General features: G+C 43.7%; 1 pseudogene; it reads left to right on the forward strand.

Annotated features, from left to right (window-relative positions):
- LOC108636114 overlaps positions 1-7,895 on the forward strand; it is a 143,802-nt pseudogene extending 135,907 nt beyond the window's left edge.

Below are 21,186 nucleotides of genomic sequence, written 5' to 3' on the forward strand. Positions count from 1 at the left end.
TGCTGTTACGACTGTTAACATTTTCTGGTTGGTTGAAAGATCTATTGATGTTTTCTCCGAGTAGTATTTATCTAGCAATCTCATTCTCCCCATGTTAATATTAATAGTTTTAAAATTCTGTTGGATTTTCTTTCCAGATAACCATATTATCTTATACTACTATTTTTCTCTATCTTTTCTAGTCTTAAAACTTCTGTTTTCTTGACTTATTTACCAGGATGCTCAATATGATAGCACTAAACTTGCCTTTTTCTCATTGTAAAAAAAAAATTTCTTAAGAGATTTTGGAGGAGTAGGATGGGGAGGTAAGAGAGAGGCTCAAGAGGGGGTGGATATATGTATATTTAGGCTGCGGTCCATGGGGTCGCTAAAAGTCGGGCACGGCTGAGCGACTTCACTTTCACTCTTCACTTTCATGCATTGGAGAAGGCAATGGCACCCCACTCCAGTGTTCTTGCCTGGAGAATCCCATGGGCAGAGGAGCCTGGTAGGCTGCAGTCCATGGGGTTGCTAAGAGTCGGACATGACTGAGCTACTTCACTTTCACTTTTCACTTTCATGCATTGGAGAAGGAAATGGCACCCCACTCCAGTGTTCTTGCCTGGAGAATCCCAGGGACGGAGGAGCCTGGTGGGCTGCCGTCTATGGGGTCACACAGAGTCGGACACGACTGAAGCGACTTAGCAGCAGCAGCAACAGCTGATTAATGTTTTGAAACCAACACAGCAGCATAAAGCAGTTATCCTCCAACTGAGGAGAAGGGAAAAGCTACCTACTCCAGTATTCTGGCCTGGAAAATTCCATGGACTGTATAGTCCTTGGGGGCACAAAGAGTTGGACACGACTGAGCAACTTTAACTTTCACTTATTTTTTCCAATTAAAAATAAATTTTAAAAAGTTTTGGGTATATACTCTTACAGGTAGACTGATGATCTCCTTTATTTCCTGTCATCAAAAAGTTAAGAAAATATTCTAACATTTATGTCATAAATAGGTGTTGCCCTTAATGAAATGTCTTCATTTTTTGAGATATTCATGCAAATGTCACCTTTGGTCCATTAATGTGGTAATTATTTTTATTTATATTCTGATATTAAACCACCCCTGCATTTCTTGCATAAACCACACTTGAATATTATTATTATTACTATTATTAAATATATTATTTGTTTTGTTAGCTAATATTTTGTTTAGGATTTTTTTGCCTTTATGTTCATAAGTGAAAGAGACCTATGATAACCTTTTCTTGTACTATAATTATCTGGATTTATATTTAAACTTTTCTTCTTTCTCTGGTTTGTTCTACTTGTACGAACAAGGCTCATTTCTTTCATATGTACCTATTTTATTTCCTTTTGTTTTGGCAAAGGTAGGGTGAGTGTATTTGGTGCATTTGGATTGAGGACTTTTGATAACCATTTTATTTTCTTTAATGATTATTATTTTATACAAATTTCCTACATTATTTTGAACCTGTTTTTGCTTTTTAAAATTAGATTTTATGCATTAACTTTAAAAGCAGCTAGCTTTCATAATATTCTTTTATCTTAAAATTTTTATTGTATATATTGCTATCGATTCTTTTTCCATTTCATTTGCATTTTCTCTTCCATTTCTCTGATCTTGTCAGAATTTTGTCTAATGTAGACAAAGGATCAGCTTATGGTTTTGTTTTTTCCTTGCTTTCCATCTTATTGATTCCTTTCTTATCTTTTCTTATTCAGTTCCTTCTTGGGGTTGACTCTATTCCTTGTTTAATAAGGGAAAATTTAATTACAATTAGTTATATTTTATTTTCTTAAAAATGAATTTAAAGGTATAGATTTCTCTCTAAATTGTTTCAGTTATGCTCTAGAAATTTTGATATTTAATATTTTCATTGTCATTCTAGTCAAAGGATTTTTCATTTCTGTTGTGATTTCCTCCATAACCTTAGTGCTATTGTTTTTAAAAAGTTTTGGATGTGGGACTTTCTTGGTAGTCCAGTGTCTAAGACTCTGTGCTTCCGATGCAGTGGAACCAGGTTCGTTCCCTGGTCAGGGAACTAGATCCCACATGCCACAGCTAACACCCAGTGCAGCCAAATAGGTAAATTAAAAAAAAAAAATTTGGATGTGTGATACTTTCAGCTACCTTTAAAATTTTATTTGTAAATTTAATCATGTTATAGAAACTGCCAATCATTTCATATTGATTCTTTGGAATATATTGAGGCACTTTTGTAGAGTTACTATTTTTCATGTGCTTAAAAATATATATTCTTTGTTGTATATGTATTGCTAGATATCTGAAATAGTTGAAGCTGATTACTTATGCTTGGATTGTTTTGGTTTGGCGTTTATCCTTTTGATCGTTTGCCATTGTTTGCGTTTTTCTGTTGAATGTACCTGTTACTCCGTAGTGTGATTTTAGTTGCTGCTTTATACATGTTCTGCCTTTATTGTTAGATTCGTATGTATTCAGGATTATGGTATCTTCTTGGACCTAGCATGTGACATCTCTCATTGTCAATTTTGATATTTTCATCTTCAATTTTATTTTGTCTTGATGCTAAAATTTTGATGGACATTCTCACATTGCCCTCCGTAAAGGTTACATTCATGTATATTTCACTTGACTTACACTGTGTGAGACTTCTTTCCCCTGTGTTCTCCTGTGTAACAGATTTTAAGGCCTGTGCATCTGAACTTTCTGTCTTTATTGCTATCTTGGTAAACTGGACCTGATGTATGGTTCTGGCACTTTTAATCTTCAATTTATTCGCTGTCTGTCATATTCTAATCACAGTTGCCTTAATTGGGTCACTCCGAACACTGTCCTGACTGCATTAAGGATGGTACTTGGAGAATTTGACTTAATCATCTATTAAATCACATTTTATCCTTCCTGTTGGGGTTGCCCCAGGACTCAGTTTTCTCTGAGGACAGGATTGGTCCAGCTTCTCACTCAGATATGTCTTCCCTTGGAGTCCACTGTGGGCAAAGTGTAGACTGGCTCCTGTTAAAGTTACCCGGCTCTGCTCATAGGCAACAACGCAAGCTGCTGTGGTCTTCTGCTTGCTGTAAATCTAAGGGCCACTCATCTCAAGCCACAAGGAGGCAGAGGACCAGGAGGTGAACAGCTAATTCTCTAATCCTGCTGCTTTCTTGTTTCTGCTTGTGAACACCTGGGTCTGAATTGACAGCATCATTTGAGGGGGTGCCTAACTTCATTGATCCCCATTACTGTCCCTGGCTCGAATGACTCTTGAATTCTGCTACACTTGATGGTAAGCTGTCTGGGGAGTTTGCTGCTACCCTCAGGCCAGTAAGCAACATCGTCTTCAGGGAGTTAGAACATCATGGAACTCATATCTCCTACTGCCCCTCCTGCCCCCCACTGTGAGGCTCCTCTTAGCTTTCCTCTCAGGTTCTGCCAGCCACCGCACCCCCCACTTTCCATGTGCCGACCTGGTGCTTTCATAAATAGCCAGGTTCCTTGAACAACTTCTACAGAAGTGGAAAGGTAACATCCTTTGCATCTGTAGAGCATTTTATATTCTTCAAAGCACTTCCAGCTGCATATGACCATTTGATCCTCACAAAAAAAATTCTTTCAGGTATTTAGGTTAGGTATATTATCCGAATTTCACCTGTGAGGAAATAGAGACAGTGATGAAGACTTGACCATCCCCAGGTACTTAATTAATGTGGAACTGGTATGAGAACACAGCTTGGTTTGGTTAGTGAACTTGTTTATTTCTTCATTAATTCACACACATACTGAGAGGGAGCAGGATGGAACCAGCAAAGGTTTTGGGGACCAACTTTGGTTTGAAACTTGATGCCATCCCCTCTTAGCTGTGTGATCCGGTTCGTGTACTTGACCCCTTTCTCAGAAGAGCAGTTTCCTGATTTGTGCCTGTGCCATATGCTCAATTGTGTCTGATTCTTTGTGACCCCATGACTGTAGCCCACCGGGCTCCTCTGTCCATGGAATTTTCCAGGCAAAAATACTAGAGCTGGTCGCCTTTTCCTTCTCCAGGGGACCTTTCCCACCCAGGGATCAAACCCACGTCTCCTGAATTGCAGATGGATTCTTTACCTACTCAACCATCCGGGCAGCCAATGCAGGGGAAAATTATATAATGTTCATATGTGATTTAATAATCCATGAAAATTACCTGGCAGTTATAGTGTTTGGCATAGGGGAGATTATAGGTAAAATGTTACTGTAAATATATAATATGTAAAATAGGTTAATAATACAGGTAAAAGTGGCCAAATATTGATAATTTCATAATGGTAGGAACTCAGTGGTTCAGTCCTTTCTTGTTGTATCCAAGGCCCTGCTCAGCGCCAGGAACTGCAAATACAGGCGAGGTGAGGTTTTCTTGTGTGTCTCTATCTTCTAGACTGTGGTCCTGGAGGTTAGAACCTATCTCCATTGCCTCCCAGACGACAAGAATAATGTCTGCTAGGGAGGAGGTGCTTACTGTTTACTGAACTGAAAAGGTTCGTGCCTACCAGGAGATGACCAAGCAGTGAAGATAGGCAGATGCATCATCATATAACGCTAATACACTGTAATAGGTATTTAGATAGACACACAACAGGCGATGGCAAGAGTCCAAGAGACAGGATGCTCAGTTCTCCTGGGGGAAGGGGAGTGCAGTCCAGAGGAGGGGCTGCCGCTTCATAAAGCAGGTTCCTGAAGACTGACCATGGTCTGTGGGTGGAAGGGAGAAAAACCAATTTGCTTATCTTGGACTACAAGCTTTCTCTGCACCAACCCCCTTCTAATGTGTGAAATTGAGTTTGTATTCACGGCACTTCTTTGTTTGTCTCGCAGTCCCTCTGTTACTGGTATCGTCCATAATGTATTGCTTTGTAAAGTGCTTTGCTCGATCCTGAGTATAAAAGAGATGCTCAGTAAAACCAGAGTCTATTCTTCGAGTGTCACCAGTCGCCATCGCATACAAAGTGTAATATATTGTGTGAGAAGAAATAGAGGAATGTAAGAGGTGTCTTAAAGAGAGCAAATAAAACATCAGAATGGGAGAGGGAAGTGCATTAAAGTTAATAAACTGTCATGACGGAGTGGACCACTTTTCAGTGTGAAAGAGTCTGATGTAGTGACTGATGATGGTAGGATTAGAGCCCCACTTTAATGAAGTTAGTTGCTACTTTTGCCAACTTCTAAATCCTTTGGTTCTCCTTGAGAGTCAGTCCTTGAAATTTAATAGATGTGATGCCAATAGCTCTTTGAGATGCTGAACCCATCTGTCTTCTTTTGAGAATTCAGTGCTGCTGGACTCTGTATAGTGCTGCTTGGCTGGGAGCTCAGGGCTGGAGAATTCAGCCCTCAGCTGCCCTGCCCTGTTGGGGACAGTTCAGCACACAGGTTTCCAGGGCCTCGTTGTCATTCCCTGTTTCCACAGAGACATAGCCAATGAAGCAGTCAAGAGCAAACCTTGCTCAGATGTGTGCCACTGAGCCACTCCTCTACCTTGCGTGCACGAGAAAGACAACGCCATCGATACAAGGCTCCTTCTTGGCAGTGTGGAAGGATGACCACAACAGCAAGGGTTCCAGAATGTTTTCTGCCAAGACCTGGATCGGATTTGTGCTTCTTCAGCCACAAAATGTCCCCAGCATCTTAGCCTCAAATCATTAATGCTCTTTGCAGTCAGTCTGCTCTGCCTGAATACTGCGTTATCTTGCTTCGCTCAACACCCTCATCATTATTGTTTTCTTTTTGTTAGTTACACTCTCAAAGCTTTTAGATTCTTAATATCTTACTTCTCCTCCCGCCCTGGCCCTGCCCATCCCGCACCCCGCGCCACTCCCCCCCCCCCCCCCCCGCCAAACAAGCAGGAGATATGAAGCAGCATTTTCATCCTTGGTTACACTCTCTCTTTGGAGAAGAATGAAAACCCTAGTTTTGGTTTGGGGTGCAGTTTGTAGACTATTTCCTTGGAGTATAAAGATGCTATGTGTCTGTATTGGCATGCTGTTGTAATATCATTGACCTTGGCAACATCGCATAAGCGTTTTGAGCTTCAGTTTCTCTGTTTGAGAAGCGGGGATAAAATGACTAGTTTATCAGGTTTCTAGGAAGACCAAAGAGATTGCATAGGAAGACATGCTTAATACTGTGCCTAGCACATCCCAGGCGCATAACAAATGATTATACATCTCTGTGGAGAGCTGCACCCTCCGTCTGGTGCAGAGTTTAATACTTAGGGGCATATGTGAAAGTAAAAAGGCAGGAGATCTTTGTAAAAGGTAGAAAGTGGTGAATTGTATGCAGACATGAAGTCAGTCATTTCAGGAAGGAGACTCTATCAGTAATTTAATAGCATTTGTCAAAATCACCGTACTTCGATGCATAATCAAATGGGAATAAAACTATCCTCATAGTAACTGATGATGTAAGAGGCAGTGTGATGTAAACCGGCCTGAAAGCTGGAAGATCTGGGTGCATGTTCATTTCATTTAATTGGCTCACGGTCTCGTACTTCTTAGGCTTTGCTTCAACACCCATAAAATGGTGATAATAATGTTTTTCTTATTTTCCCCCTGCTGGGTTATTGTAAGGATCAAAGGAGATATTTTTAAAAGTACTGCCCATGTATGGGTTACTTTTGATTTAGTAATAAGAGCCAGATGGATTGCTGAAGAATCTGCAGGCTCTTTTCCTCTTTGAGGTGAATAGGAAGTCCAGGTAGCAAGAATGGGGGCTTCAGTGTTTGTAGCTTCCTATATCTGGCTGCTCCCGGTCATGTTTTGTTGGTAGCCTCTGCTGAGCCCATTTTGCTGCTCATGTTGCTTGGCCTTTGCCATCCTTTGGCCTCAAGAGCCATTAAAGGATGGGTTGTGACTCGGGTACCAGGGATCTCACAGCAACAGTTAGACCCCTTTTTGGAGAATCCTGTGTTGGTATACTTGGCGTGACTGCCTGGACCACTTGCATCCTCTTTCCATGGCTTGTCCCTGCCTGTCTGCTGATGATGGCTAAAGCAATAACATCTCTTACTGTCTTGCTCAAGGATTTCTTTTTTTTTTTTTTTTCCTTGTCTTATTTATTTTTTTATTTTTTAAATTTTAAAATCTTTAATTCTTACATGCGTTCCCAAACATGAACCCCCCTCCCACCTCCCTCCCCACAACATCCCTCTGGGTCATCCCCGTGCACCAGCTCCAAGCATGCTGTATCCTGCATCAGACATAGTGCTTTGGGAAAGTTGTTGTTGTTTTTTTTTTTTCCCCTCTTACTCTACTGCTCAAACACAAGAGATAAGAAACCAAACTAGAAGATAAAAGTTGGGTTTGAGGATCAGGAGAAGGAGATAAGTTCCCTGACTTGAAGTATCCAGCCTCTCCCCAGACAGTGTGGGTTGTAGTTTAACCTCTGTGTGTGTGTATGTTTCCAGGGAGTCGACGAGTTGAAGATGAAGCCCAGAGCGGAGTGCTGTTCCCCCAAGTTCTGGTTGGTGCTGGCTGTCCTGGCCGTGTCCGGCAGCAGAGCTCGTTCTCAGAAGAGCCCGCCCAGCATAGGCATTGCTGTCATCCTCGTGGGCACTTCAGACGAGGTGGCCATCAAGGACGCCCACGAGAAAGATGATTTCCACCATCTCTCTGTGGTGCCCCGCGTGGAGCTGGTGGCCATGAACGAGACGGACCCAAAGAGCATCATAACCCGCATCTGTGATCTCATGTCCGACCGGAAGATCCAGGGGGTGGTGTTTGCTGATGACACAGACCAGGAAGCCATCGCCCAGATCCTTGACTTCATTTCAGCCCAGACTCTCACCCCCATCCTGGGCATCCACGGGGGCTCCTCGATGATAATGGCGGACAAGGTAAAAGTGGGTCGCGGTGAGAAGAGCCTGAGGGCTGTGTGTGAGAACTAAATGATCCATTTGTTTACATGCCAAATCTGGTTATGAAAGATGGAAGGGAACCAGACTGCACTGGGTGAGGGGACAGTCCAGGAGCTAGTCTCACTGTTTGGAGATTAAAGTGAGGGCAAGGTGCTTGTGTCTAGAAGCTCCTTTTGTTTTGAACGGGTTGTGTGTCCATTCGTTTGTAACTGAATTTACCGAAATGGCTAAGAGATGTTGAAGCTGGTAGCTCGGTGATAAATTCTTTTCAAATACATGAATGAATAGCTCCTTCCAAACTCTGTTCTTCCTTGATAATATCCTTTCTCTCCCCATACCAATTTCTGGAATCTAAAAAGCAAAATCCCTTGAGGCAGATAGTTTATCTCCTTGGAGATACAGATGTCCTCGAGAAGTACTTCTCGCTAAGGTGTCGAGGCTCAACACGCATTGATCTGCACATATGAATGGATTTTAATCCATAGAACCAGTCATAGCTGTGTTTTTCCCTAGGCTGAGCTTTGAAAGGTGGTGGTTCTTAACCTTGACCGCACATTGGAATTTCCTAAGAGCTTTCTGCACAACCAGTGCCTGAGTCCTACCCCTAGCGGTTCTGGGGCACAGTCTGGGCTTCAGGATTTTTAAAAGCTCCCCAGATCATTCTAGTGTGCAGTTAAGGCTGAGAACCACTGCTGCAAGGCCACAAATAAATCATAGTCTCTGCTGCATTAATATTAGATTAATTGTCACATGACAAAATAATTATCCTGTGACACTGATACTTACCCTCTAACTGCAGGAAAAGTGTTTTGTCTGTAGTTATGTTTTGTTTTTACGTTTTTCGCTTAGTTATTTTTCCTTGCTTTATACAATGGTTACTGCTTATTGCTTAAGTACAGTTATTTTCACGTACATATTGTCTTTGCAGTCATTCATATCATAGCATATCATCTTAGAATGATTCATTTCACAGATGCAGTATTTGTTTTGTATCACTTTGGGTTTCTTAGAGTGTTTCTACTTTTGCATTGTCATCTTAAACTTCTTAATGTCATTTTCAAAACTGCCTTCAGTTTTGTACTTAAAAGACATGTTGTGGGGTTAATGATGTTTGCAAACATCTCAAAACCTAGCACGGACACTGTAAGCCTGCATCTTGGCAAGTAGAGAACCATCAGGGTGCAGGGCTTAACAGAGTGAAATAACCTTGCATGATCCCTATCGCCATCTGTTGGCAGCAGGTGGAGACGACTCACGTCTGTTTAGGAGCTTCCTTTATTCAGTCTAGGAAAGGTCAAGTGGAAAGTACTAAGTGGAGGAACTTCAGTACCATATGAGAAAGATATTGTCCCATTCGCATGGATAAAGGCGTGGGTAAGGATGTTAGAAAAATGTTGCCACAAAGAGCCTGTGTAAAGGGAAGTGGGATAAACTTGAACAGAATGGAAATTATAGACTGACTATAGCAGAAAGTTGCTTCCCTGATAGCTCAGTTGGTAAAGAATCCGCCTGCAATGCAGGAGACCCCAGTTGGATTCTTGGGTTGGGAAGATCCCCTGGAGGAGGGATAGGCTACCCACTCCAGTATTCTTGGGCTTCCGTTGTGGCTCAACTGGTAAAGAATCCGGCTGCGATGCGGGGGACCTGCATTCAGTGTCTGGGCTGGGAAGATCTCCTGGAGAAGGGAAGGGCTACCCAGTCCAGCGTTCTGGCCTGGAGAATTCCACGGACTGTATAGACCACGGGGTTGCAAAGAGGCAAACATGACTAAGTGACTTTAACATAGCAAAAACTTCCCTGGTAGCTCATCTGGTAAAGAATCCATGCAGGAGACCTGGGTTCGATTCCTGGGTTGGGAAGATCCCCTGGAGAAGGGAATGGCAACCCATGCCAGTACTCTTGCCTGGAGAATCCCATGGACAGTGGAGCCTGGTGGGCTCAGAGAGTTGGACACAACTGAGTGACTAACACTATACTATACTGTAGCAAGAACTAGGGCTTCCCAGATGGCACTGGTGGTAAAGAATCTGCCTGCTGAGCAGGAGACATAAGAGCCGTGGGTTCAGTCCCTGGGTTGGGAAGGTGCCCTGGATGAGGGCATGGCAATCCACTCTAGTATTCTTGCTTGGAGAATCCCACGGACAGAGGAGCCTGGTGAGCTATGGTCCGTAGGGTTGCAAAGAGTTGGATATAACTGGAGTGACTTAGTCATACATAAGCACACATAGCCAAACTTACTGAGGTTTTTACTTTAGGAAGATTTTTTTTGTCCTTAGTAGATTGTATTTTAGCAGTGGTATTTCGAGGGCACAATATGCATGGAAAGAATGCCAAGATGGATGAGACAAATTTTTGAGTGATAAATAAGTGCAAAGTTACTGCGAGAGCAAGACAGGTAGAAATGATTGATTGATTTAGCATCTGTGGGCTTTTGTGCAACCTATGTTGTTTCAGGTTCAGCCTTCCCCAGTATAAAAGGTTGTTGGCTAAACTGGTTGATTGTGTCTCTTTTTTGCAGTTATTTGTCACGTCTCTTAGAAATGCATAATAATAACAGTGTAATAATTTGAGGAACGATGCAGTGGTGTGGAGAGACTGGCCTCTTTTGTTCATTGATGTATCCGAGGTGCTTTGAGTATCTACCATGTGCTGGGCACATATTGCTTTGCCTGCATTATCTTATTTAACACTCTCAACAGCCCAGTGAGCTAAAGTAGTAGTATTCATTTCCATTTAGCAGATGAGAAAACAGGCTCAGAAAGGTTGAATAACCTCCCAAAAGATGCTGCTAGTAAGTGACATCCGGAACTTTAACATTGGTGGCTGGCTCCACAGGCCATGTGCTTGATGACCTTTCAAGAGAATGGAGAGGCTGGTTAAGGTCTCACATACCGTGATATTCTTTACTTCTTCCTCTGTTACCTAGTGGTGGGAGATGTCATCTCATGACAGGGGATCCATTGCTTGATTCATTGTGGCAATATTGGAGTCTGACTAGAGGAGAGGATTAATGAGATATGAAATACTGGAAGCTTGCTGCTACTGCTGCTACTAAGTCACGTCAGTCGTGTCCAACTGTGTTTGACCCCATAGACATCAGCCCACTAGGCTCCCCATCCCTGGGATTCTCCAGGCAAGAACACTGGAGTGGGTTACCATTTCCTTTTCCAATGCATGAAAGTGAAAATGAAAGTGAAGTTGCTCAGTCGTGTCCGACTCTTCGCGACCCCATAGACAGCAGCCCACCAGGCTCCTCCGTCCAGGGGATTCTCCAGGCAAGAGTACTGGAGTGGGGTGCCATTGAGTAGCATAATTCTGTAGGGGGCCCATTGGCTACCAGCTCCAGGGGTAAAAACGCAAGATGGAATCCAGTGAGGAGGCCTCTTCTGGGTCATTGTAATGAGAACTCCCCTCTGATCTCACCCCCTATACCCTCCCCTCACACCACAGTCACACCTCCAAATCCCATCTTATCTTTTTCTCTCTCCATCAAAAAAAGGAGGTAGTGATGATTTTTAGGCTGCTGCTGCTGCTGCTAAGTCGCTTTAGTAGTGTCCGACTTTGTGCGACCCCATAGACAGCAGCCTACCAGGCTCCTCTATCCCTGGGATTCTCCAGGCAAGAACCCTGGAGTGGGTTGCCATTTCCTTCTTCAATGCATGCATGCATGCTAAGTCACTTCAGTCGTGTCCAACTCTGTGCAACCCCATGGACAGCTGCCCACCAGGCTCCACTATCCACGGAATTCTCTAGGCAAGAGTACTGGAGTGGATTGCCATTTCCTTCTCTATATGCACTTCCCTCAAAATAGCCTACGTAATATCTAACTGACTTTGGACCTGAAAAGAAGTTTCTGAAAGGCAGGTAGAAAGAAGAAAAAAGAGAAAGAAGCAAGCAGGAAGTCCTGGTGCCACAGAAGTGGGAGGGTTGAAGGTTCAGTCCCGGGGGTGAGAAGCCCTGATGGGCAGGGGGCGACTGCAGCGGCAGGCATAGGGAGGGGCCCAAGGACCACCGGGACCCCAAGGGCAGCAACACTGAGACTGTGGGCAGCTGGGAAGGAGGGGCATTCACAGGCTGAAGAGGTTGAGTGGAAGGCAAATGGAAAGAGGCCCCCAGATCTCCAAGAAATAAGCTTTGGGGACAAGTTTCAAAAATAAAATAACTTCACATTCTGAAGCCAGCTTTTTTTTTTTTTTTTTTTTTGATAGAAGTGTATTTTTGGTACCATGACCATATTTTACCAACATAGAATGGAGACACGGAGTTTGACAACACTGAATCAACTATGGGGGCAATAGGGCAACGCATTTGAAAGTGGAACGAATGCAGAAAAATCCAAGAAATACAGCTTTACTGCATGTAAGGAGTAGTCTTGAAGGTGCAGTTGCCACCTGAAGGATGGTGACTAAGCCTTCTCTTTTGCTTTCTTCTTCTAAGATATAGGAAATTGCCACTGTTTTGACTCGGTTTTTTGTTTGTTTGAAATACAGCTCACTTATTACGTGTCTTTGTGGAAGATTGCTTTACAGGGATGAAATTCCCGATGCAGAGTCTGTGATGGAAGGAAGGTAGCACGTGGAGTTATAAAGACTTTTTGGCACAAGTAGGGAGACATGAGCTCAGCATCTGGTCAGCTCACTTTTTTGCATATGCTAATTAATCACAAATATTAATTAGTGCTGTACTTTCCCGTTGAGGAAATGCTCTTGTACCATGGCAGAAAAAAGCATGGGAGCTGGTGGAGCAGCGGTCTTTTAAGCTCAGAATTCAGAGTCAGAGCAGTTTTAATAATCACTTGCTAGGTGTGAGGATCTGGCCAACTCACCAACCACTTACTCTAAGCCTTGGTTTTCTTGTCTGTATCATGGGGATTATAATGTATTCTATTACAGGGTTGTTGAAGATTAAATGAGGTCATACAGAGCAGGTGCTTCACTAAGTGTCCAGCAAAGCATTCAGTAGGCTAAGCTGAAGGGCATATGGAGCAGAAGAAAGGGAGATGGCTTCATGATACAGGAGGAGAATTGATTAGAATCATAGCCAGTTATATAGAACTGCAGACCAACCAAGGAGGCAGCTCAGGTGAAAACCTGGGAATGGGCTCTGAGGTGTGGTGGGAGCTTCAGTCTCACCCCACCAGGGAGGCCGAGACTCATCCTTGATGTAGCCCCTACAGGGCCAGCCAAAAGGGGGCACGTTCGTTTAAGGGAAAACTCTAACGAGGAAAGAACTGCTGGGCGCTTGTTGCAAGAGACTGTTTAGAATAGTAGCAGAACCCATTTAAAAATGTATGAGGTGATTTTTGGCAGTTCCCCACCTGAGAATAAAGTGTAGATTTTATTTTGCCTTTGTTATAATTGCTTTTATTCTCCCTGAGATGCTGGATTTAGGATGCCCGTCTGAATCCAAATAATGAACTGAAGCTAGACATAAACTTTCATTTCTTTCCAGGAGGTTTCTCTGCTGATTTGCTGAACTCTTGCTTGGGTTTTCAGATTTTAGCTCAGATAGGTTAAGTAACTAGTCCAAGATATCACAGCTGATGAGCAATGGGACTGGGATTCAGATCCCAGAAGTACCTATTATGAAGCCTGTGCTTTCTATTTATACAATTCTGCCCAACAAAGCTCCGCACTAAGAATTGAAAGTCGTGAGTTGTTTCAGTCTCCACTCTTACGAGCTTTGGGAATTGAGACAAACAAATTGCTTTAGCTTTATGATACTCATGGATACTCCATGATACTTGTTTTATAAGATTTAAATTTTGTTTTCTGCCCTGCGCACTTTACAACATTTTGAAGATAAAATGAAATAAAATAGTTGGAAAAGTGCTGGGCAAACAGATACTTTAGGTGAAGGAATTAAAAAGTGGCAATAGGGAATGACAGTCATTGACAGCTGCTTTGTCACTATCATTAGGACCAATGAAAGAGCTTGGGAGGGTTGTAGGAAGGAACCCAGAAAGAGAGACTTGCAGTAGGATCAGGCCAAAGAATAGAAGATCCAGGCTCTAATGCTGCAAGAATGGAAGAGAGCCGGTGTGCTGCTGAGTAAAGGATCAGGGTCTGAAAATAGATGCATTGATCAGATACAGAACCGTAACTAAGATGTGTGTCATGCTCCATACCTTGCTCCTCCCTGAAGGACAGGTGAAAATATTCTTACTCTGGCATCTGTTGCTATGATTCCTTCATTTCTAAATTTCTTGGCTGAGAATTCATACTTTGACTAGCATTCTAATATTCTGGGTAGAGAGCCACGCTTTGGAATCCACCTGGGCTGAGGAAGATAGCCCTTATTCTCCTTCGTCCCCATCTCCTCCTCTCACTCTCTCTATGCTCCTTCCTCCTCCCCCTGCCTAATGGAAATAGGTTTGGAGGGGGTGGAGCCAGCGGTGGTGTGTGACCCTGTAAATCAGTGGTCCCCAACCTTTTTGGCACCAGGGACAATCTTCCATGGAATCAGGGGTGGGGGGATGGTTTAAGGATGATTCAAGTGCATTCCTTTACTGTGCACCTTATTTCTATTACTATTACAGCAGCTGCACCTTAGATCATCAGGCGTGAGATCCCAGAAGGTTGGAGACCCCTTCCAATAGTCTTCCCGCTTCCATCTGTAAATAGTCTTCCCGCTTCCATCTGCTCTTGTAGGTTTCCATCTCCAACAGAATCTTGAAACCAAGATGGCCAGGCTGTTCATAGCCCACTTTATGCTTCTTCCCTATGTTTCAGTGACTTGGAGGTTTTACCTTGCTTCTTAGTTGTTTGTGATATGGTATTTCTTGGGACAGCATTTGGTATTTCTTGCTCTTTCTTTAAGAGCAAATGGTGGTGTTAGAACACTCTTGGGGGATGAGCAGAATTAAGACATAGAGGTAGGAGGGACAAGACTGTAACGAAGCTGATATCATCAGATGCCAACTTTGTGCCAGGCATGTTGTTAATGAGTATGTTAATTCTTAAGCAGACCTATGAAATATGTATTATTATTTCATTTGACAGGGGAAAGAAATCAGAGAGAGTTTATGTATTGTGGCCAAAGTCACATAGCTAGAAAACTTGTGGGTCTGGAAGTTTTAACTTTTTTGATTGACTTTAAAACTCCCAGTCCACACACTGAGGAAGTCAGGGCTCATTTCTGGGGTTCTCTTGACATTTTGATCATGGAAATGAGGAGGCTGCTCTAGCTCTAGGTATCCCACTCATACCCAAAAGCAGGGACAGGCAGAGGTGGCTATAAAATCAGGAAAGTCTTCCCCATATCCTGGATCTCACGACCCCGTATCTTATCACATGGCCACCCCGTGGGGGTTGCAGGCTCACTGATAGAGTGGCAAGGGGGCAAGTGTTGGGACCAGCTTTGAGGTTCATCAGCAGTATCTCTCATAGGAAGTTAAGTGATCACCTGGGAATGCAGCCAGTATCTGTGTAACTCTAAGGCTCAGCATCTCTCATCTGTCATTTCTCCTCCTTCATACCAAACTACTTTTGTGCCATTGGTCTAGGCATATGTCCTCCAGAACTAGGGCCTTGGCTTGTCACTTATGTCCCTTTTCCTTTTAATTATCCACTTCTTCCTCCTTGCTGGAATCTGCCCTCTAGCTTAGTGGTGTGCGTGCTCCTGGTATCAGTGCTTAGAACCCAGAGGCCAGGCATGTTGTGTCCTGCAGTACATAGGATAGTACCACCAGTCAAGAATAGTCTTGCCCAAAATGTCAATTTTGCCCTCATTGAACCTCTTCAGATCACTCTCATATCAATAAATAAACAAACCTGCTTTCCTTGACCCCAGGTTTTCCTCCCTCGCTGTTTCTTTTCATAGTTAAATTCCTTAAATGCTTATTTGAAATTGCCGTTTTCATGTCCTAATTTTTTCCTTTATCCAAGATGCCCAATCCAAATGGGCTTTTCAGGTCGTTGGTGACCTTCTGCGGCACTGAACACTGTTGACCCTTTTAGTGCTGTTACAAATGTGATGACAAGAGTCGTGAGATTTGTCACAGGTTTGGTGACAGCAGGAATGAGGCTGAGTAGGATTGAAACATGGTTAGGTCACAGAAGGGGACGTGTCTGGGAAGCAGCTGGATTTGGGACTGGAGGTTAAAGAGAGTGATTTGGGCTGGAAATTAAGAGATGAGCCTTGTTAGCAAGGAGAGGATCATTGGGAATAGGAGGGTGGAGGAGAGGCTCAGAACCAACAAGGGGACTAAGCAGGAAGTATGTCCAGAATAGGGACAGCCAGAGGAGGGGGAGATGGGAGAGAGCTAAAAAAACTTCTTTAAGATAAGAACATGAACAAGGGGAAAGAGAGGCTTCTATATAAAGCAGCAGGGAGCAACTGACCAATCTGGAAATTGACCGGGCCCTCACCTCCCCTTAGGACAGTTCTGCCTGCAAACAGTAAAGAAGCCTTACTTTCGGTTGCTAGGGAGGGAAGGATGAGGGGAAGGGATAGTTAGGGAGTTTGGGGTCGACATGTATATGCTGCTTTTTAAAATGGATAGCCAATAATGTCCTACCATATAGCACAGGGAACTCTGCTCAATCTGTGGCACCCTGGATGGGAGGGGAGTTTGGGGGGAGAATGTGTGTGCGCTTAGCTGTGTCCGACTCTCTGTGGCCCCGTGGACTATAGCCCACCTGGCTCCTCTATCTGTGGAATTTTCCAGGCAAGAATGCTAGAGTGGGTTGCCATTTCCTCCTCCAGGGGATATTCCCAACTCAGGGACTGAACCCGAGTCTCTTGCATCTCCTGCATTGACCAGCAGATTCTTTACTGCTAGTGCCGAGACACTCAGCATTTGAGAGGAGAATGCATACGTGTATATGTACGGCCGAGTCCCTCTGCTGTCCACCTGAAACTGTCACAACATTGTTGATCGACTATCCTCCGACATAAAATAAAAAGTTAAAATAAATAAATAAAGCCTTGTTGTGGGTCCCCTGCCCTCTGAGCACTCTTGCCCTCTATGCCTCTCACCACACGGCAGATTACCTGTGTGATTCTTTAGGAACTCAGATCCAACTGTGACACACTTTCATTTAAAACTTTCCCCTGGCTTTGCACAGCTGAGACTAGGACACCTTCTGGGATGTGGTCCCAGGCCACTCCTCCAGGATTTCCTCTTCACCTCCTGGCCCTCCCATGTCATGAAGACACACTGAGTTAGTCACCGCTCCTTGGACTGGTCCTTGGTGGTTTACAGCTCTGGCTTGGGGCCTCCTCTTCTCCTGTCCACCCTGAAGAACCTACTCACTTTCCAAGAGAAATCATGGCACGTCTGTGCGCCCTTTTCTGACTCTGATCTTCACAGAATTTCTTATTTCTTCTTTTGATTTTTTGTGTTTCACCTGTGCCCTATTTTAGGGCCTTTATGATAACCCATCTTGTTTCCTTATCTGTCTCATTTGCTGTACAATGGGCCCACTGTGGTGCAGGCCAGGCTTTACTAACTTTTGCGTTCCCAGCATATGCCATAGTGTCTGGTGCATAGCAATAGCCAATTTAGAAGAAAAGCTATGACAAACCTAGACAGCATATTAAAAGCGGAGATACTGCTTTGCGGACAAAGATCTGTAGAATCAAAGCTATGGTTTTTCCGGTAGTCATGTGCAGATGTGAGCGTTGGACCATGCAGAAGGCTGAGTTCCCAAAGAACTGATGCTTTTAAATTGTGGTGCTGGAGGAGACTCTTGAGAGTCCCTTGGACAGCAGTCCTAAAGGAATCAACTTTGAATATTCATTGGAAGGACTGATGCTGAAGCTGAAGCTCTAATACTTTGGCCATGTGATGCAAAGAGCTAACTTATTGGCAAAGTTCTGATGCTGGGAAAGATTTAGGGCAGGGGGAGAAGGGGACAACAGAGGATGAGATGGTTAGATAACATCGCTGACTCTCTGTCAGATATGACTTAGTGACTGAGTAACAACAGGCAACTGTTATTACATGATTAGCAGTTATAATAATGGATACTCTCTATACACACTCCAGTGGATTGAATGCTGGCCCCCCAAGATAGATCTGTGTGCTAACTCCTGGACCCTGTGAATGTGACCTCATTTGAAGAAAGGATCTTTATGGATGGAAATTAGGTTCTTATGATGAGATCATCTTGGATTAGCCAGACAGGCCCTAAGTCCAGTGACATATGTCCTTCTAGGAGATGGAAGACGGGGAGGTGTGGCGTGGAGCCTGGAGTTATTTAGCCACAACCCAAGCAAACCACCGGAAGCTGTAACAGGCCAGGGAAGATCCTCCCTTGGAGCCAATGCTGTATTTAAAATGGATAATCAACAAAGACCTGGTGTAGAGCTCAGGGAATTACTTAGCCTGGCTGGGAGGGGAGTTTGGGTGACAATGGATCCATGTGTATGTATGGCTGAGTCTCTTCGCTGGGCATCTGAAACTATCACAGCGTTGTTAATTGGCTACACCTCAATACAAAATCGGAGAAGGCAATGGCACCCACTCCAGTACTCTTGCCTGGAAAATCCCATGGGTGGAGGAGCCTGGTAGGCTGCAGTCCATGGGGTCTCACTGAGCGGCTTCACTTTCACTTTTCTGCATTGGAGAAGGAAATGGCAACCCACTCCAGTGTTCTTGCCTGGAGAGTCCCAGGGATGGGGGAGCCTGGTGGGCTGCCATCTATGGGGTCGCACAGAGTCAGACACGACTGAAGTGACTTAGCAGCAGCAGCAATACAAAATAGTTTTTTTTTTTTTTTTTTTTAAAGAAGTAACATGATCCCTCTGACACTTGATTTTAGGCTCTGGCCTCTGGAACCGTGAAAAAATTTTTTCTATTGTTTTAAGCTGCCAAGTGTGTGATGCATCTCTTAGGGCAGCCCTAGGAATCTGGTAACACCAACATCTCAGTGAAGAGGGGCGCCCTGGAGTCTCGTTGCCTGGATGTTTCCTGGCTCCACCATTTACTGTGTGATCCTCGGCAAATAACTTGACTTCTCTGAATCTTGAATTCCTCATCTATAAAATGGTGGTAAATATAGACCCTGTTTCTTAAGGTTATTAGGTAAAGCCATTAAACAGCACTTAGAAAAGGCCTGGTAAATAGCAGGAATCGGTAAGAGTGGGTCTGCGAGAGGTTTTCAGTAAGTCTCCACTGAATACATGAGTGAGTGAGTATAGTGATATGAATATAAATGCAAGCCATCCACGACAGGATCGGAGCTCACCGAGCTCCGTGGTGACTGGCTCATATATTCTGGATCCCTGGGACCCGGGGCAGTGCTGAGAGGTGAGGCGATACAGGTAGGCAGCTCTGCCTTGGTGGAGCTTCAGGGCAGCGAGGCTCATCTTGAGCACCCTTTTCTGTGCTGCTGTCTCCTTGGGTTTGCTTTCGCTTCTCTGTTCTGTGTGCACGCGAGCATGTGTGTGTGTTTCCCGCCGCGGTTGGTTGCCTGTATCTTTCTCTTCTCAGTGCTCAGGACAGAGGATCTCACCTAGGCTGCCCTCCTCATCCAATGTCCTGCTTTCAGATTTTTCTTATTCTGTCCCCTGAAATAAAAATTTTTGCCTCTTTCCCCTTTATGCTCTTTCATTTCATACTTTTCACCATCTTCATCACAATTGTAATGAATCGCCATCATTTGTTATTAGCTGCCTGTCTTGCTCAGCTACAGGCTTCATGAGGACAAGCGACTATGTCATTTTCCTTTTTGTATCTGCAGATCCTAACATATAACCTGGCACAGGCTAAGTCCTTAATATACACTTATTTACATGTGTGGCTGGATTCATTATTTCAGTGCAGCAGCTGTCAGTAGCAATTAAAAATATTTTAAACCCAAATGAAAATGGATGCTAGGATTCATCTCTGGTTACTGGCAAGTTACCTTCCTTATCTCTGTCCAGGCTGCTGTCTCTCATCCTTCCATTCTTCACACCTGCCAGATGCCAGCAGTCAATATCTTGGCACTCACATCCACTTAATCTCCATCAGTCATGGCAAGAGGACAGTCTCAGGTCAGGGTGCATTCTGGGGTGGCAGAGCAAAGCTTTTATCATGCAAAGCAGATGGGTGCTGATGATTATCTTGACTTTATTAGCTTCTTTCAAAGGGAGATGCAGAAAGAAACAAACATTTTCAAAAAGTTTTGAAAGATAAACGTATGCAATTCCTGTGACATGCAAATCAGCCAGGTAACACCAAGGAAATTTAATCAGTGCAATTAAGTTTCCAATGGTAGAAGGAAGGGATTTTGAAACTTGCTTTAGCAAACAACAGCTTTTCTCCTTGATTTATTCATTCATTCCAAAAATATTTATTAAGTTTCTGCTGGGTGTCAGGAACTGTTCAAGGTCTTAAAGACATAGTCCATAAGAGAGGTCTTGTCCTCATGGTATATTGAGTGACAATAAACAAATGCATAAATGGAACAGTGTTATTTCAGGCAGTGGTGACTGTTTTCATGAAAATAGCAGAAAGGGATGTTGTAGGCTGTTTTAGGGTTGTCAGGGAAGGTCTCTGAGGAGGTGGCGCTTGAGATTTGTATGAGAAGAACACGAGAATCTGAGTCTTAGCAGAAAGATGGGTATTTTTAATTCATTCTAGAAAGTGTAAGAAGGGAGCAGTGTAACTTGATTTAGCATCTTTTCAGTTGGAAGCAGTAGAGTGTGGTGGACGGGACATATACCCTGGTGCATTTTCAGCCCTGGCTCCATCTTTCAGAAGCTGAGTGACCTCTGCCTTGTTGTGTGACTTCTGTGATCTGTTTCTTCTCACCCCTGTGATGGGGTTAATACACATCAACTTCAAAGAGCTATTATGAAAGAAAAGAAAATAACATTTACAGGTCTCATTACTCTATTAGGAACACTCCTGGTTTTAATAAATCAATGCTATTATCATTTCTGGTATGATTGAATACAAATTCCTCTGGAATTGGACATCATTTACTCTTGATATATGTACCAGTGATGTAGTTTTGTTGTTTTTACAAAATGTGTTTACTAACTTGGGAACACAGTAGCTCTGCAATGGAAGAAGTTAGAAACATTGAGATTGGCTTTCCTCTCCCTAAGTAGTTTCCTGTCCTTTTGAGTTCATAGAGTTCCCAGTGGCCAGTGGCCAGTTCCTGGATTTGCATCGACATCATTGCAGCCCAATAGAATATCCCCCCTTTCTGAATGGGGCTTCTGGCTCTGAGAACAGTGCCACAGGGAACAGAGCACCCAGGGCAACATTTGGGGGTGAAGGGTGTGGGCACTGAGGGTGGGAGGTAGTGTAATGGCACAGCCAGTGTAGCCTGCCTTGGGCTGAGGATTCCTGGCACAGCCCTAAGACGTCATGGCTGGCCACCAT

Source organism: Capra hircus, chromosome 5 (genome assembly GCF_001704415.2).
Source record: "Capra hircus breed San Clemente chromosome 5, ASM170441v1, whole genome shotgun sequence".
In the NCBI taxonomy this organism is placed as follows: Eukaryota; Metazoa; Chordata; class Mammalia; order Artiodactyla; family Bovidae; genus Capra; species Capra hircus.